Source organism: Seriola lalandi, unplaced genomic scaffold (assembly GCF_002814215.2).
Source record: "Seriola lalandi dorsalis isolate HSWRI2012SDOR001 ecotype SW California unplaced genomic scaffold, Sedor1 jcf7180002054200, whole genome shotgun sequence".
In the NCBI taxonomy this organism is placed as follows: domain Eukaryota; kingdom Metazoa; phylum Chordata; class Actinopteri; order Carangiformes; family Carangidae; genus Seriola; species Seriola lalandi.
Window position 1 is genome coordinate 26,338 of NW_019524753.1, and position 13,844 is coordinate 40,181.

Here is a 13,844-nt window from a genome sequence, read left to right on the forward strand (position 1 = left end):
TGAATGCCTCTGCAACAGATGCAGTAACAGAATACTTTCTAAAGAACTGTAAGCCCTTTGCTATGTACAATCAACCTATTTTTATGGTTATCATATCCATATTTAACATTTCTAATTGAGCAGAGTTGAATGAAACACAGGAATGTGAACATTATGACTGTTCTTCATAGGCAAGCTGATCATTTTTGTCCTTTTGGGGTCATGCCTGCAAAGAATAGAGTGGGAGAGCCAAAAAAAAAAAAAAAAAAAACAGCCCTCGTGGATATGAGATGTTATTTGATTCTGGGCCTCTCTGCATTGCTCAAAGCTTTTTTCTCTCCTTCTCTTGCTGTCTCTCTGTCACTGTTGTTAATTCCTCCTAACTTGCCCTTCACCCACCTCCTTCTCTCCACATCACTGTCACATTGCACCATGGTGGCTCAGTCGCTACTGTTCCCAGCAGCCATGATGAAGGCTGTTACACAGTGGAGTTCATCACTCCATTCAGCTCAACCCACAGAACAGGCTGTTTCTGACTGCAGCTCCCTTGAACAGGCTTTTTACAGTCCCAGATGAGAGTCTCTGTGCCATTTAGCGTTGTCTCTTTGCCAACTGAAAGACTGCTTATCATCAGCCAGGTTAAACTCACTCTGTCTCCAAACTCCGCACTTATGCCAGGTTTGTGTGTTTCATCTTGGCTGCTGAATAAAAGCACCTAATGGTTAAATGAAAAAGTTTTCCCCCAACCAAGGAAAACTGCACAGACTAAAAGTGGGTAATAGATTGATTTAGCTCGATATTAAAAGAAATCTTGACTGCATAAGAGATTTCTTTTTTTCAGAGCAGATACAAATCTCAATACTAATGTATTAACATGTTCACATCGTATCTATGCATACCCAGGTATTTCTTACCTTTTAATACACGAAATCTACTCCTCTGTACACAGCACCTTTCTCATGTAACAATGGCCCAGTTTAGGAATAAGGAGGATTTTGAGATTGTGTTTTTTGCTTGTGACAGTGTTTTCCACAGAAACATGGCAGCGACAGTTATTGACTTACCACTGGCAGGCAAGTAGCACGTAATATAAGGCCAGTTTCTGTCTGACATTTATTGCTCAAGTGTTTTCCCATCTGCAAAAATCCCAATATAAAACTCAGTGTCTCAGTATATTTACTTCTGGTCAAATCAAAATGTTGATGTTAAAAGACAGTATTTCCAAATGAAAAAGTTGGGAACTTTAATGGGTTGCCAGTTGACCAACCACTTAAACTTTTTTTTTTTTTTTTTTAACTTATATTTTTGGGCATTTTTGATAGTACAGTGAGAAAGAGACATGGAAGTCAGGGAGAGAGAGAGGGGGATGACATGCAGCAAAACAAAAAAGTCAAAATACCAACATGAATTAACTCTACAATAATATCTTCATTGTCACAATTTACAGCAGGACTTTAATGAATAATTCTGTTCCATTTGTTGGGCCTATGGATGCTGGGTTAAACATGACACTGTGTGAGACCCTGCATGATGCCTGGTGTCTCATTGAGTCTGTGCCTTTTCCTTTGGACGCTCTTTTGACACCTCCTCTCTTGAGGTGTGAGTGCTGGTGACGCACACCATGTGCTATACATAATTTTATGGTCTTTGATACAAGAATTGTGTAGCACTCCAGAAATCTGCAGCAGTGCTCTTCTCTCAGCTCAGTGTGCACTTGTTCTGCTTTTTCAGTTCATAGATAATTGAACAGCGAAGCTCAATGGGAATGGAGACAGTGAATATTGAAGCAATACTAAAGATGCCAAAATTAATATATTTAGCAAAAGAAACAAAGGATCTAGCCTGCTACACTGTGTTTTAGCTAAAAGCCCAGTGACAGGTTTTCGAGGTGCAAACTCTGACACGGCACCATCAAAGGCTGTCAAATTCACCCCTGTTCATCCGTACATGAGGGAGCAGGCTATGCACAACCTATATAAATATTATCATGCCCCACTATGTGTACCCAAACACACTCTAGCCAGGGCAGCAGTTATCTAAACAAACCAGAGGTGACATCCCTCTCCACAGCTTTTAAACCACAGTGGTTAAGCCTAGCTTGTTTCAGAGGTCGGTTGTAGTGATTTCAAGCTAGGGTTTAATATTTGCATTGGCTTTCAATAAACCAAAATGTGTACTGTGGTTGTGAGATGAATTACTTGAGAAGAAAAAGAACTGTCAGCACCCATCTGATGTATAGAGCGCATGAACATCTATTGTATTAAATGAGCTGGGGTCTCTGGGACCCCAAACAGAAGTAATGCATAATTTCCTGTAGCAGACTTTTAAAAACCTGTCATCATTTCAAAAGCAGTTTTTTTTAGAAATGCTCATGAAATTAGCAAAAAGTCATGAAGTTTGATAAAAACAGCTGTGCCTGGTCTTTGATTTCCCAGCTCCCATCTCTTTTTTCCTGAGGTCTGAGTAAGTCTGGTCTACACAAAGCTTCTCCTTCCCCCTTTTTGTCTGACCCTCACACTCAAGCAATTCTCTCCCTTTTCTCCTTTTCCACTATCGCTGCTCCTTTTGCAGTAGCAGCAGCCGTCCAGCCCGGGATGTAGCATGTGTCTGTGTTCAGCACTGCGTTATTAATGTCTGGCTGTAAGACTGTGTAGCTCTGCCATAGCTGCAGGCGCAAAAGGTTTGTCCGTACAGACCTGGAGCAGCTCGCGGTCGGTGTCTGTCCTCTACTGGGTCGTGTATGTTTGTGTGTGTCTTGGCCATCTGCACAATGGTAAGTGTACCGTGTCCTCTGCATTGTGATGAGAAGTGATAAGCTCAGCTACACGGCACAAGCATTCAGTCACAGAAAATCTCTCCTGGTTTATAATGTGAAGAGGCAGACGCACCAATCATGTTTTCATCAAACTGCCTTTTGTTTTTGACACTGATATTGACAGTCTGATGCTCTGACCAGTTGTTTATCTTTATTTTTCTCAGCACAGAGTCCTCTGAACCTGCCAGGAGTCTTTAATAGGAAAGCTGTGCTTTTGATAATGTGTTAATGACTGAATATCTGGACTCACTCTGTCTGCTATGCATGGCGTGGCATTGATGTTTTTCTTGGTGGCAGTGTTACTGAGGTCAAAGGGATCTACAGTAGTGGGTGCTGGGGCTTCTTCATCTGTGTGGGACTGCTCCTGGCACGCAGACCTTCCTATAGATTCATATATAAAGCAACTGTAAACCAGAGAGGTTAAACAAATATGTGGCAGAGAAATATTTTTCCCATATGAAGGTTGTATCTTGATTGCACATTAGTTAGCACAACGTATGTTTGAGCTGCATGTGCTAAAGTCACTGGCATCACTGATGAGTCATTTGGCAAGGCGTCCCATTTGTGTGTGGGTATTTGTGTTGAGGTTTCCAAGCTTTTTGATGTGTGTTTTTTTTGTGGCTCTTGGTGTGTTTGGGCATCAAGATTAGAGAAGCGGATTACGTCCGGGAGGAGGAGAACAGATGGAAAGAGAAGGAGGAAGAGGACAATTATGTGTAGTTCATGTTGGAGCCCAAGCCAGCCAGGCACTGCCCCAGAAGTCACCACCGCCATCTGTTGAGGGTATACGTAAGTCACAGATTGGCACATATCTGAATCCTTATTAAGAATTAGCAGAAACCATTGACTTTCACCATCATTCTGGTCATGTAAAACAGTCCAAATGTAAATATTAACTTTTGAAACACTGGTGGAGATCTGGCTGAAGGGCAGACCCACTACTTATGAGAGCAGAGACTGATGAGGCCACATGGTGGGAAATCAGCTCTGGTTGTTTTATTCACAGGTGAAGCCCAGATGTAGGAGCCATGTTCCCCGAGCATGGCTTTGCTGGGCCTTATAGCAGTTTTTATCCCCAGAGTGCAGGGAGGTTTTTTTTTAACCGTCATAGGTCAGTCTGAGACCAGAGAGCCCTCCTGCTTATTATGCTAACAGCTCCATAATCCTGAGCACACAGGGATATCTCATGTGGTGTCTGGGGTGTCAATCAAACGCTCCTGTAGGCTCAATTTGGCGGTTGCTGCTTGTCAATCAGTTATGCTGTCAGGAGAGTAACAGTCTTTGAAGTACAGGATAAACAGCTCAGCCACCAGGGAGATGACCCAAGATGACCCAGGAGTGATGGCAGGGAAACCAAGTCAAACCAAGCTTTGCACTTGACAAATACTGGGTCCAGATATAATGTTATAATCTTGTTAATTTGGGAGAGATGTGTTTGCCTATTGTATATTTATCTCCTTATTCTCCCCGAATTTCATTTATGCAAGTCTACAGACGAAAGGATGTTTGTGTGGTAGGTTCCCAAAATGGTGCTTTCTTTGGAAAGGAGGAAATACAGAGGATTATTCTCTCACATGCTCAAAAATGTAACACTTTAAAATGATTTTTTCACACGAGAATTGCTCCGATACTGATCCTAGTATCTGAAATGCCTCAGATAAATCGGGGTATCCGCGAGTGTGCAAGTCTGTATATTGATCCGATACCATAACATTTATTTTAAATTTAAAAAAAATTTTTTTTTTTTTTTTTAAATAAACTTTATAGTTTCACACCTGGATAAAACAGCAGTTTTCCTGGACATGAATTATTTTTCACTACTCTAAAACAGTGGTTACCAGTGGCTGTACAGCACAGGTTCCTGTGTAGGCTACTGGTTTAAAGTGGCAAAGATGAACTGATTTCTGGTAAATAGTGTAACATAAGTAAAACATCAGCAATTTGGCAATATGTTACACTGCAACATCCACTCAGTAAAAACACAACATGCACAGTATGCAAGGCTTTCAGCGTTTAGACAACTAGTGTAGGAATTGTTATTTATTCCTAGATTTTTATTTTTTTTTTTGTGACTTGCAGTCAGATTGCATAATAAAAGAAAGATTCTATGGCATCCATGTCTTTTCATGTTTCACAAAGGGTTTAACCTGAGCCATGCCATACAGCAATGATAGCAACTATATCACATCCATACAGGGTTGGCAGTATACAGCTTCTTTGGTCAATACATTACCAAAGAAATTTCTGGTATCAGAGACATAATCTGGAACACTGTACTTTGTAAATCCTTCCTTCTCCTATCTTTAAAATCTTGTCCCAAGAGACAGATTACAGATTGTTGTTAATAGAAACACCCTCAGGGTGCCTGTGGTTTGGGAGGACATGGAACAAATGTTGTAAAATCTTATAAACCTTTTTCATGAGGTAGCTTTTAAATGGTAAACTGCGTTAATCCTAATTTTTCTTATTGTTACAGAGCTCTGAGATCAATTGAATTATAATTCTGTCAACAAAAGCATGTTTGCATTTTAAGACATTCAATAAAACTTTGGAAGATGAAGCTTTAATTTCACAGAAAAGGCTGATAATGTTAATTTAGTGGTAAAACTGCAAATGATCTCACAGGCATGTGTTTTGCCTGCAGTGCAAACTTACACTTTAGTCAGTTTTTTTTATGCATATCACACATGATGTAATGAACAGTCAACCTCCAACATTGCCTGCCCTGGAGACTGCCAGCTACAGTTTCTTATTCTACTGTTGCAAAAGAAATTAATCTGAGAATAGTTTAGCTTTGTGTTTGTTTCCACTTGAGTGCCACTTTTTGGTTAAAAAGGAAACCCCGTCCAGACTCTGATGTCATTTCTCTTATTGAATCTGTTCAAGACACAATGCCAACACTGTTTCAGCAGGTCTATGGCTCTGACTTTAGACTTCACCCTCTCCAATAGCATTGTGATAAGGCCCAGCAGGAGCCAAAAATCACACAAGGTGGTTTTCTGTTCATGTAATGTGGGAGTTAGACATGCTGGAATTCAGTGCTATAGAAGTGAGGCCACACAACAACCCACTAACTTCCTTTGACCAGGGCAAAGAGAGTTCACCACTCAGCAGATGTTGGCCTTGTTTTGTCTGCTTTCACCTTTTGTCTCACAGGTGTTGGTTTTTCTGTTATGTATGGTTGCAATGCACCGGTCTAAATAATATTAATATTACCTTTTAAACATAAGACCCCGGTTGTGCAATTTGTTCTGCAGTTTCCTCATGGTTCCACAATGGTTTGTTCAGAGATCTGGGAGTCAGTGAGCTAGCAGACATAATAATTCCTGGTTCTCATTTTGAATAATGGCTGAGAATAAACAGTGTAAGTCATTAAAATGCCCCCGTCTCTGCCAAAAGGTTGGTGGGATAACATGCACTTACTGAGTTCAGGGGAAACCAGATCCTTTGTTGTGGCTTCTGAAGTGTAATTTCAGCGCCTTGTGTGTGCTGATTCTGATAAGCCCTAAATCTGCTTGATATTTTAAATAATTCTTAAGTAATTTAGCCAGGTTACATTATACCATCCATGCCACTGCTAATGATGCATTTCAGACTTCTTAAACTGTTGGAAAAGGTTACAAACAGAACGGTGCAAACACCATAAAACTGAGAATATAGTTCATATGGCCGTAATTGCTCTTATTTTCTGCTCTTTTTCCCCCTGATTCTTTGTGTATGTGTTTTGTAAGTCTCTCACAAAAGGAAAAAAATAGCTAAAATGAGACAAATTTTGGGCCAGTTGGAAATCACACTCACTGCAGTCCCAAGCTGGTGTGAATCCATGTGGGTCAGTGAAGACACAGGCTGGACAAGCCGCAGGTGATGGCATGTGACCATATTCAACATATAACTCTGGCAGTCTATCGATGTAGATACCAGCTATCTCCCTCCTAAACTCTTTTAAACCTTTAAGTGACTGTAACATACGGAATGATTAAAATGAATTAAAATGGACATAGGAATTCCTCGTTTGTAAACTGTAAATGTCCAGTGGAAACCCCCCGTCCAAAGCCATTGTTGCACCATGCCACCTTTTTAAGAGGAAAAAACAAAGTGAGAAAAATGCTTTAGCTCCCTTCCAACAGGAATCTCTCTGTGTCAGATAAAAAGCCTTAATTGAATGGAGGAGGAAGTGTAGGAAGTGTAAGTTCAGCAGATCCAGCGTCTCCTCATTCCTTGCTATTGTGGAACAATATTTATGTTCCTGCAGAGGTGGTGGATATCTGCTTCAGAAGGGCGTCAGCGTCCACTGCATGTTACTGTACTGTTTAGATGTTTCATCCAGTTTCTCAGACAGCTCCAGATTAAATGTACAGTATATCCAATTCATATTTTCTGCATATTTCCTGACTGCTTACAACACAGGTTGTCATTCTTTCCTGGATTTTCCCCCTGAGCGTTCACGTGTAAAAAATCATCCCACTGTAGACGAAGTCACAGGACTGTTCATGCTTAGGGTGAAAATTGTCCTCGTGTTCAGAGCTGATGTGTACAGTATTCACCTACCTACAGTACAAAACAATGAATAAATGACCGTATTTGCCTGAGTGCCAGGTAATGATGCTCACATTAGAGATAACAACTTGCCAAATGTGCCAGACATAGAACATAAGTCCAGGGTTTTGTTTAAGTGCTGGACTTTCAGTAGAATTGTATTGTGATTATGATTACTTCAGGCAAATTATAATTAAAATCTCACAAAATTAGTTGTGAAAGTTTTTGCTCTACACATAATGTGAGTTTTGATTTTTGATGTAATGCATATCAGCGCATAGTTGATCACATACAACACCAATTACATCCTTTTAAATTTGATTTTTCCTATTTGTTCCATATTGACATATACAGAATATATACTGATATGTCATATATAATGATGATTTCAGCCATATCAGCCAGCCCTGTTTTATATTAAATTATTACATGGTTGTGAGCATCTAGACCTTTGGTGATTGCATGTTGAGGTTGTAAACAATAGGCCCCAGCAGATCCTCAGAAAACCACAGGTGTAAATAATAACATTAGCTGGATTCCATTTAGCTGCTTTGGTTCCAGGGCTCTGGCGTTCTGCTTGTTGTATTACTGTCATGGTTTACTGGGACACCTGTACTTGTCCTGCTACTAAAAGTCAAAATGTCTGCTGTTTAAAAGGCCATATGCACATACAGTACTGTGCATGTCACGCAAAGACTTTTATGCACATCTAAAGCAAAGCTGTTTCCAGTCATGAGCAGCAGGTGGCACTGCCCTCCCTGCACTATTTGTCCCATGGGGGACAGTGGCAATGCTTCATCCTCTACAATAAGTAAATGAAATTCTGCACTTATACAGCCCCATACACGTGACACAAAGTCATGTTTTGTGCAGATCCAGTTAGTAGATCTCCTCGCTGGTTTGTTGGCTTGGTCTTGGACATTTTTGAATACCAGTGTGTGTTGGCTGCTGATCTGTGTGCTGTGGCTTTTATCAGGAAGCTCATTCCAGCCGTTCTGGCCCCGAGCCAGATGACCTTACAATGTAAACAGGGACAAAGGGACATTTTAATTAGGACCGGCAATGTGATCCACAGTACCATAGACAGCACTTTACTCTAGTGTGTGGTGTGTGCTACCGTGTGATGTCTGCATGGATTTGTGTGTGCGCAGTCCAAAGCATAAGTTAGTGTATGTGTCTGCAGTCTGAGATTGTACATCCAAAGCTGCCTTTCCCTTGGGCACTGTCAGCCCTTTCAGACAGTGCATGATAATCACCCATCATCATGATGAGGGCCAGCCAGAGAGGATTAAAGCAGACCCCCAAACACCATCTTTCCTCACAGGAAGTAACGTCTCCTGTCTGGTAGTCTACGTTTTTTCTGCCCACTCTTACTCAGACCAATCCACTGCATGTGTAACATTAAATGGGGGTTTAAATGAGATTTGCCTGCTGTGTGGTTTGTTAGACTGGCATGTCTGCTGACCTGATACTATTTGTGTTACTCTCTGTCTACTACTTATGGTAGTTATTACCGTTGTATAAATTGGCACACTCGCAGTGAGAGCTATTAAGATTGGGATCATGTTACGTTTAGTTCTTCCTCCCATAGGCAGAAAATGAATTCTCAGCTGAATTCTGCCTCTGTTTTTGCCTTTCCCTCTCTCTCATGTTAAACTAAAATGCTGAAGATGAGATCTTAGCCCAGACACAAGCTGAGCTTTTCAAACTTGATCAGTCTTTGTGCCATAGACAGCGTTGGACTATGATAAGTCACTGGGACTGTCACAGCCTGTTTAATGTAGGAACACACTCATGAGCTCTATGTCACACCCGTTTGGCTTTGTACAAGTCATACAGTATCCCACTTATACTCACTGAGACGTTCACTTCTGTACAAATCTCAAAGCAATAACTTAATCACAAAATCCTAATTCCTTAAGAATGAATGAGTATTATAAGACTTGCAAAGCACAGAGATCCATCGAGATTAATAGAAAAGCTTTGTGCTGTGGCCCACTTGTGTTAGTGTGTGTGTGTGCGTGTGTGTGCGTGCGTGCGTGCATGTGTGTGTTTGAGAGAGAGAGATAGAGAGAGAGAGAGAGAAAGAGAGAGAGGGGATAGAGTTAGTGTGTATAAAATGAAAAGATTAGTTGTAGCATGTAGGCCACAAGTCACGTCAACTCATCACCATGGACACACACAAACACACACGCACACACAGACACACACACACTCACACACACACACACAAACACACGTTCTTCTTGTGCCACTCTGGCCCTGGTGCTGCCAGCTGGGAGGTCTGTGGATGTGACAGCCATTGTGAGAAGTTGTGTGCATACTGCTGTTGTCGTCCTCTGATGCTCAGACCCCATATCTTTGAATTTTCACCTGATCTGATTTGTTTCTCCATTTTTATTATTCCAGTGTTAGTTAAATTTATTTATTTATGAATCATCAGAGACGTATCTACCCTCTTCATTCATGGACATATGTGTTAGTGATAAAGATATTGTTTTTTGTGTGTGTGTGTGTGTGTGTGTGTGTGTGTGTGTCTGCGATCATTTGTGTGTTGAGGTCTCAGGTGTGGCTTATAGAAGGGCAGCAGGGCAGATGTTGTCGAGTTCCTACAGAGCAGCACCTCTTCTCAAGTCAGGATGGCTCTGCACGCATGAGCTGCTGCCACTCATTTGCATATCAGCTGCAGACTGGAGAAAAGTCCAGAGCAGGGTGGAGCTATTGAAATACTTCAGATGCAGAGTGACAGAGATCGAAGGTGTACCTGTTTAAAACAAGGTCTTTACAGACTAAGTGGGGGGGGGGCATGTGTAGAAAAAACCTGGATGCCATCTGATTGGTGAGGCAAGGAAAATAGGTACGCTTATGTAACGCTGGGTCCTGTGAAACTAAAGAAGTGACACTCCGTCCAAGAAGCTTTCCAAGGCCTTTTCACTGCTTTCTGTCTCTTGTTTCTGCTGTCTGCTGAAACTAAAGGAATACTGCGGGTTGTGAAGGGATAATATGGCGGCAAATTCAGAAATGACCGGTGATACAGAGGTATGAGCTTGTTGCTTTCCTTCTGGCTGACTCTACAATTAAGACTGTGTGTCTGTTTGTGTTACTCGCTCTCTATTTTTGCCTAACCTTCCAACATAGTCATCTGTGGCTGCACGTTTCCGCTGCACATACACAGAGTTGTATGTGCAGTTTAGATTATCCTCATGAAGCCACACACACAAGCTGGACCATTCACATGAATGCATGTGACCAGGCTTTGTGCTCCAATATGATTTTGCACAAGTAATGACAATTTTCTGCTAAGCTACTGAAAGAATTTAGAATATCTGTTTTCCACATGACTGGAGAACACAGTGGAGAGCTTTTCCCTGCTGTCAGTTTGCAAGATGTTAAAACACGCAAGTATTGATTAAGTGCGACAGCTTAATGCATTGAGTGTGGTGTGAGTGTCTGCCTGCATGCAACTTTAGGGTACTGGCCTCTTTTAACTTTCTTTGACTTACATACGTTGGTAAAGCAGACAGAAACGTAACTCTTAATTGTGTTTTATATGTTGGAGTTTTGGACAGGGGTAAATTTGCATGAGCTCTATAGTTATGGGAGTGTGTGTGTGTGTGTGTGGGTGTCTGGGGGGGGGGGTCTATTTCTGTCTCTCTCTCTCCCTGTACTGAGCCAGCATCACACAGAGCCCTGCTATAACTATCCAAACAACCACAGCATTCACACAGAGCGCACATGGCTCACTTCACCACCTGCTACTGGCCTCGCCACAAGGGAAAACCTCACTGGTATTCAGACTGTGCGTTCCATAACATTCACTTTTTAAGGAGGAGTAAACATAGAGCATTGTTTCTGGAGTGAATGGCCACATTTATATTAATGCTTTTTCTTGAAAAACTAGAATTCAAGAGGAGCTTAAGATCACCGTGTGTATAAAGTGGTAAAAGCAACCCGTGGTCTTCAACACTTGACCAGCAGTTACAGTTAAGTAAACATTCCTGCCAACAAGGGTGAAGTCTGCCAAGAAAAAATAATTTAGAATTCATTGAATAATGGCGTAGTAATTATTGTAGCTGGATTATAAATGACTCTGTCAAAAGCATTTCCTCTGGAGCTGAAATCTCTTTTCATCATAGAGGGTCAATAACAACATACTGTATGGTTTCTTTATGACTTTTGGTTGCATCTGATTGCATTTCCCATGTCATACAGGGAGTATTTGAAGTGGGCTTTCCCCTGAGAGCTGTGTTTCATGCAACAAATCATCATCCATCAGCGTTGTGGCAGCCAAACCCACTACCATGCTCCAACAGTAACAAAGCAGCTTAGTCAACCACACAACTTGCTTATGTTGAACTGGGTTTCATGTCCTTCAATTGTTTTTCAGGGACTGTACAGGCTACAGATACAGATAGATAGATAGATAGATAGATAGATAGATAGATAGATAGATAGATAGATAGATAGATAGATAGATAGATAGATAGATAGATAGATAGATAGATAGATAGATAGATACTTTATTCATTGAAGATTGTAGTCCCATCATAAAATATGTCTCTCTGAACTCAAGAGGTTATCTTTCTTACAGTGGTCTCCTTGACTGAAGGACTGCAGAGGACATTATTTGTTTTTGTTATTGTGCAGCAACCTGCCATTTGCCTCTCAGAGTGCTTATTAAATTTCATTAAAATGATTGGAAGCATTGGTCTGGACTGTATATGCAATAAACTAATTGTATATGCAATTTGTGGTCAAATTGATGCTTTAGACCCACTTTACTTATTTTACACAACAAACAGGACATTCCAGGCCAACATATCCTCGAGAGAGGGGATCTTAGATTAGGCACAAACTGGAGGTCAGAATGAAAGTCCGTTCAGAGGCATCAACACACAAGTGCATTTTTATCAGTATTGCAGGAAATGCCACAGAAACAGCTATTGACAAAGTAAGATATGATGTCATTACCAAAGGCTTAATGTTCCTGTCCACATACCATTGTTTAATTTCCCCCCTCTCATTTATCTGGCTATGTAGAAACTGTGAATGAATTTTTATGTAATGTGAGGAAGTCTTTAAAGCCAAGTGGGCTTGAGTTGTTCTATTGTATATGAAGGCTTATTAGTAGTAGTTCCTGAGCCTCTGTGTTTTTGAGGCATTTCCCGCCATGTGTCTCACTCAGGGGCCTCAGCTGTGTCATGCCACTATTGGACCTGAACTAGCCTCACTGTGGTTTCACCTGGACGGAGGCTCACTTATTCAGTTTTTTCACTGGAAAGCTCTGAGTGGCATCACTGATGATGAAGTTTACTGATTGATTCAGTATATCACTCATGATGAACTGACCCTTAAGAGGAACTGAAATGTCACTTGGGCCAATTATGGAAATTATAATTGGCTGAGATCTCAGCTGAGACTTGTTCCAGTGGGAGCCTCTGTGTGGTAGTCTAATGAGAAATGTGTGAAATTAATGTCAGAGCCCATTAGGTTTTATTCTAGTTATAGAAGATTGTTTTCACATCATCTAATTAATATTGCATAATGAGGGAACATTTCTGTAAATCCTACAGTTAGGGAAAGAGGTCAGAGTGTTTGGATGCTCTTTCCAAACTTTTTGACTTACCTGCAGGTGTATGTTCTTTTTTTGACTGGAATAATGTTTGGATCTGTTATTGAGCATGGTACAGCTTTTCTGTCCAGTCAGTCATATGTTCATGAGCATATTGATTTATCTGTTACACACACGGTAGCCTGACTTTGGTTTTCTGTTGGCTGTGGTCATGCTACTCAGCTTGAACAGGCTGACATATGAGAAATACCTGCCAATGAGACTTGTCAGAGGGAGCTCTTGCAGATCTCAGTATGTTATTAAAACTGTTGGGCAGGGCACGGACAGAAACAGTTGCCAATATTCAAACATCCTGCATTTAGCACTTTCTTAAGCCATCAGTCTATCCTGCACACTGTACATAATTCAAGTTTCTGGTCATTTTTGAAGAGTCAGACTTCCACCTGGATTGCAGTGGATCTTTGGAAAACTGGAGTCAAGGGAGTGACGCAAAAGAGCAATTGAGTGGGATTAAATTCACGCCAAGGATCAAGTATTATTGCCTCTATGTGACAGCAGAAACTCAGACGGCTTAATAAAGTTAGGATCTGGACTAATGGAAATATTTGCATGTGGAAACAGCACACACAGTAAACTCTTCTTTATTGAACCTCTAAGATTACTTAAGTGTAATAATTCTCCTGTATCGCTTTTCCTGAAGGAGGGAATAGGAAGACAAATGTCAAACCCTGAGCTTTTCATACTTCACACAGCTGTGTTCCAGGAACACCAAGCAGCTCTGATTGGACAGTCTGTCCCACTGAAAAGCATGATGTCATCAAACTCCTCTCCATAACAAACATCTTTGTTCTTGAGCTGTGTTAATCTCTGTTCATCTTGTGCATCTGCTTTCTTGTGAGATTAATTACAGCTCCTCTATGTTTTTCTTCCATCTGACTCAAA